Source organism: Solanum lycopersicum, chromosome 1 (genome assembly GCF_036512215.1).
Source record: "Solanum lycopersicum chromosome 1, SLM_r2.1".
NCBI lineage: Eukaryota > Viridiplantae > Streptophyta > Magnoliopsida > Solanales > Solanaceae > Solanum > Solanum lycopersicum.
In genome coordinates this window covers 36,148,409-36,154,408 of record NC_090800.1, presented here as the reverse complement: position 1 = coordinate 36,154,408, position 6,000 = coordinate 36,148,409, and the positions used below count along the sequence as shown (strand labels likewise).

General features: G+C 30.9%; 1 non-coding gene and 1 pseudogene across 1 annotated transcript; both read left to right on the top strand.

Annotated features, from left to right (window-relative positions):
• The first annotated feature begins 2,076 nt into the window (after nt 1-2,076).
• Nucleotides 2,077-2,270, top strand: LOC112940763 (U2 spliceosomal RNA). The gene has a single exon (XR_003245034.1). It is a non-coding gene; the product is annotated as a U2 spliceosomal RNA (small nuclear RNA).
• A 1,873-nt stretch (nt 2,271-4,143) lies between these two features.
• On the top strand, nt 4,144-4,317 carry LOC112940770 (U2 spliceosomal RNA; annotated as a pseudogene).
• Nucleotides 4,318-6,000: the final 1,683 nt, after the last annotated feature.

Here is a 6,000-nt window from a genome sequence, read left to right as displayed (position 1 = left end):
TTGGTTTGATGTAAAATTCACCTGCCAAGTACTTTGTCATCTAGCATTGCAACAACAACATACTAAGTAACTATAAAAGAAGCTTCTAATTTCCTATGGTTATTACTCTCATCATCCACATAAAAATATGACATTTAATTCTAACGTTGAATTTTATCAAAGACAAAATTCAGAATTTGAAGATTATATCACCAACGATAATATATGTTAATTAAAGTATGTATTCAATGTCGATTTATATGAAATACAAAAGTACGATATTCACGTATGAATAAATTACATGACTTTGAGTGCATATAATAGTCAGTTAAGGTTGATTTCTATGTGTATTGGTTAATGTGAAAATAGAAATTTCAAAATATCTCATATCTAAAAGATAACTATAAAATACTTTCTTAACAATGTACGAATGCACTAAAATATACTAGCTCAAAGCACTACACCAAAAAATACATTTGATGACAATAGATAACACAAAAATATTCACAATCATTGAATTAATGTCAATACATTGAGAGTCGCATAAATCATTAGCGACATTTATAATGAACCATATTAAGTTTCCGAAGTTATTTCATCCACATCAAATGTCGGAGCCTTCTTTCATCATTTATGATGGAATGTTGTTCAAATCAAATTTATAATATAAGGTCTTTCTTAAATGAAATAAGAGTGTATGTTTTCATTCTTTAGTAGGTGTCTTTTAAATCAAAGAATGCATTTTTTATTTTTTGGTTACCACCAATTCTATTTAAATTTAACTATGTAATCTTTACAAATGATTTTTTACAAAATACATTTCTTTACAACATTCTCCAAAAGATCAAGTCTTCAAGTTCTTGTTTCCAATAGAATTTCTTCCCTATTTGCTTATTGTAGAAATTCATAGACTTGTCATTGTTGTTCATCATGTATTCATAAGATACTTAGAGTAATAACTTTGTAAATTTTATAAAAAATAACAAAGTTTTAATGAGTATTTTTAAAGGAAACTTAAAACCAGTAAAGAAGATAAAATCTGAAACAAATTAGAAATAATATACAAAATATATTTCTCAAGAAGAAAATCGAGCTCATTGAATGCATAGTGTGTCCTTAAGAAAATTATTCCCCTCAAGTACTCGAGTTTAATGGAATATATCATAACATAATCGAACTATCTTACTTATAGGTGTATTGTTACATGAAATCATGGTGTCAGCAAACAATTGAACGACAGTAAAATATACTTAGAGTACTAGATTTAGTAGTAGAAAAAATTTCAGAAATTTGTTGTTGAAAAATAAGAGAAAACCTTCTATTTATAGCCAACAAAGAATAGTGCAAACATGTGTTTATTGTGCCTTATTGGGAAGGTCAACACCCTTCAAAATAAGTCACAACCTAATGGAAAAGTTGCAACTTTCCATAAATGTCACAGTTCTTCATAAAAGTTAAAATTTTTCAAAAAAGTTACAATTCTTCATTTGTCATTCACATCTTTCAAAATCCAACAATCATACTACCAAAACTATTTCCACACAATCCCATAGCGATCTCGTGGAGGAGAGGAAGCAAATATCGTTTCTAGAAAAAGGTTTTATACTTATTTGAAGTCTTTTCAATTGCATATTCTTTGTTCATATTCTCAAACCTTCATTTTACTGTTCTTCTTCATATAAATTTGTATCCCTAGATATATATTTTCTAAATTTATAATTGATACTCTATAATTTATATGACATGATATTTTACATTTGCATACAATTGATAGTTTTAAGGGGACATGTATTAGCAACCCCAATTGTGCCTCCGTTGCCAGACTGAAGGCTTCATTGGTGGCAACTATGGTGGCCTCCGTCGTCGTTGCTTTTGAACCAAAACCTGTTAGAAGAAATGATCTTAATTTCATTTTCTCTGCAATTGTTTCCTTGTTAAACCATCCATGATAAATTATGTTGTTCTATATATCAATAAAAAGAGATTAGATAGTCTCTTGGAGAAAAAGCATAGGAGCTCTTCCAGTCCCACAATGATTGGAAAGACAATTTTTATGTATCAAAATACATAAAATAGCGGCATAACACATGAAAAAACTTATCTTTCTCGGCCTTTTAGCTAAGATTAAGTGTAATATATGTTCTTATCAATTTAATGTCTGATATGTGAGACAATGATTCACACGATATTAACTCTATTTTTTAGGTGAAGGTCCATCACGGTAACTTGTTATCCGGATCTTCAATCATCGACATGGTGTTGCACTATAACCTTGCCCTAGTCCATCCCACCAATTCTATTCCAAAATTTAGATTATCTCAATTGATATGCAATAAGGTTCTTTTGTAAAGAATTCTATGAGTCTACAAAATATTTTTGTTGTGGTGATGTTGAACTTCAATTGATATAACAAGTATCACAATATTTTCCGACCTCCTAAATGAAACAAGACCTACATATGGTGCGAACATTGTTGATGACTTGAAACCATTCCATACTACATCTTAGAATGTTTTCAATGATGATTTTTTTTAGTATTAAAAACAAAAAAGACTCATATGGTGCGAGCATTATTGTTAACTTGAAACTATTCCATACTGCATCTTAAAATGTTTTCGGAGATGATTTTTTTCTCAGTATCAAAAACAAAAAAAGAGGCTCAGATGTGCTATTATGTCGCCTGATTAGTATTTAGCGTAATATAATTAATGACTATTCAAATACAATTTACAGTGTAAAATATGAATTTGATCTATAATTATAAATCAAAGGTAACTTTTCAAATTACTTATTCACTCTTTAAAATTAATTAGACAATTTGAAAGAATACATTAGACCTACATTTGAATCTACGCCGTATATATAATTGAACCATAGAAAGTAACCCTTCATATTCTTAACCTACTCAACTAAGAAAATTAATGCATTGTTTTTAAAAAAAGAATGAATTATGTAATTTAATTTAACATCTTCTTAGTTTTAGTATTTAGTATAACATAATATGATTATCTTTTTAATATTAATTAATTAATTATTTTATAATACTATAATTCAATATAGGGGTAAAACAGTAATGATGACAATATTAGTTAAATAATATTTAATACTATATATAATATAATATATATTATAATAATATAATATATGAATGAAATGATATGATATGATGATGATTTATACATTTTTTTTATCTATCATAAATTTTTAAATTCTTGCAGAGAATTATGATCATGATTAAAAATGACATCAATTACTTGTTTGTTAAGAAAATAATAGTTTAATTACTAAAGGACTTAATGATTTAAATTCTACCATTGTATGATTAAAATATTTGTATTTAATTAAATATTTAATCAAATTTTAACTTAGTAAAAAGACAAATGGTAATTCAATCTTTTACTTTGGAGCTTCTCACTTATAATAATAATAATTATATATAAGTGTATATATCTGGTATAAATGACCTTTTTAAATTTTGGGTGATGAAAAACTATGTCAATGAATCTTATATATATATATATATATATATATATATATGATATGTCTGGTATAAAGACCTTTTTAAATTTTGGGTGATGAAAAACTATGTCAAAGAATCTTGTACTGAATTGTTTATCATACAAGGTCCCAATATTCAATTAACCATACCGAAATATATGTTTTCGGATGGAGAAGTGCTACTCTATTCCAGACATTTGGATTCTTATTGTCCTTGTGTCTTTAGGACGACAACCAAAGGACTGTTTGGATCATGGCCTCAATCTAATGTCATTTCAGAAAGGATTCATTTGTACAGAAAGTTTGATCTTTTCAAAATTAATTAATTAGACCTATTTGTTTACGTATGATGAGTCACTTTACCTAGATTATATTGTTAGAAACTCTTTTCTGTTTTCCTACCATTATTGAAACTGTTTTGGAGCCAACAAAACGTCAATAGTTTCATTCGCTGCTCTTTGATCAATACTTTATTAATGGGATTGAATTAGTATAACATATAAAACCAGAGAAAAAATTAAAATGGGATTGAATTAGTATAACATATAAAACCAGAGAAAAAATTAGTGAAACTTACTAGCTCTTCTAGACCCACACTGATTGGAAAGAGCGATTTTATGTAGCAAATTGACATATAAAATAGCGCGCCATTACACATGGAAAACTATACCTTTCTCGACCATTTGGCTAAGATCAAGCGTAGTATCTGTTCTTAACTCTATTTTTTACGAAGAGGGTTCATTACTGATAGAATATGTGCCTTCACTTAACAGACAATGGACCAGGTCCCTTACTACACTAATAAGTATAAACAAAAAGTTAAATGCAGTTTAAATCAACACAACAATTTTACGTGGAAACCTCCTTGCTTAAGGGAGTAAAACCACGACCTGTCTTACAGGATTTTCAATCGTTTTCACTAATCTTCAAAAGTAAAATTGAAACACGATTACAACAAATGTGAGAAGAAGTTTTTAATCTCACGTTCAAGCAATAGTCTCTATTGCTTAACAAGCCTAAGTAGAAATGAATCTACCCACTAAGCTATCCCACTTAGACAACTTAGAATTTCAACACTACCCACTGATTCCTTTATAGTTTCAGGAATAGTTTACAATGTAAGAACAAGAGAATATATTCTTAAACAGCTACACTAAATGCTCCAGAGATTTCTATTGTTCTTAGAATAATTCCGTCGTTTTTCTTGGTAATAGCCTTTGCAATAGTTCTTGAAAAATTCTTTGTCAAATTGCAAAAACTGCAAATGATGTTTAGGAAAGTGACTTTTATATGGACAAGTCACTTTCCTTAAACTCTTTGCCATTTGTTGGAGAAGTCCCACTTTCTGACGTCGTTGGGAAGAGTGTACCTACTTTCTGTACCTTCTCCAGCTTGCAGTCAACCGGCTCGTCACATTGAGAGTCTGGTACCTTTACAAGGCCCCTGAGTTTGTTTTCATCTTCAACACTCAAGTAAGAAAACCGGTACCTTTACAAGGTCCCTAAGTTTGTCAAATCATCAAAACTGCAAATAACATTTTTCCCCTTTTTGATGATGACAAACAATATTCTCAGACACCACTCCAGCTTTGTTCCCCCTTACTATATTCCCCCTCACATTGTTTCCCCCTCACTGTATCCTCCCCCCCCCCCCCCCCCACACATACTCATTTAGCTACTTACCAGTTTTTCTTCCCCGTTTTGGCATCATAAAAAATATATGCAGTAAACCAAAAATGTCAACAGTAGTACTAAATAAGATCAAAGCTAGATAGCAATCAATCAGTAAAGGAAAAACATTCACAATAGATTATAACCAGAACACCAGAGGAATAAGTTAACTAGCATTCCACAATAACATTTAGTACATTAAAGTCAAACTGATAATCCAATAACACAAAGATAAGCCACAAAAAGAAAGACAAAGGGGAGGTTTTTTAACAGGCTAGGAAAGAGGAGGTTGATGAGACAAAGACTGGATGATGAGAGTGAGTCGTGCATTGACAACATCATTATCTATAATTGCCTTCTCCTGTAAGGCAGTGATCTTAGACTTCAACTCTGCATTCCCTCTCTCAAGAGCTTGTACCACTGAAGTACCAGGTCCCTCAGTCTGTGCAGTAAGTAAATCTGCTTTTAGTATGGCAATTTCGGCCTCTTTACCACTCAAACGCACAGTGAACTCCTCAACCTCATGCTTGAGTTGATCCTGATCTTAGATGAGTTGAGCCATCTTGCTCTTGGGATTGCCTCTCCCTTCAATACACTCACACTCGACCAGGGTACTCTCTGAAACAGTTTGTTTCACTGTCCCAACCTTTCTAACACTGAGAGGAATTTTAAAATGCTTGAATACTTCTGTGAGAAAGTATCTGTATCCCATTCCATGAACCCCTTTCCTCTCGATGACGGTTTTGTAGATGTGCTCAAGCATAAGAACTGGGAGATTCAGAGCTTCGAAGCTACACAACATCTCCACCAGAAACAAGTCAACAGAAGTTGTTGAAGTCCTCTTTTCAGTACG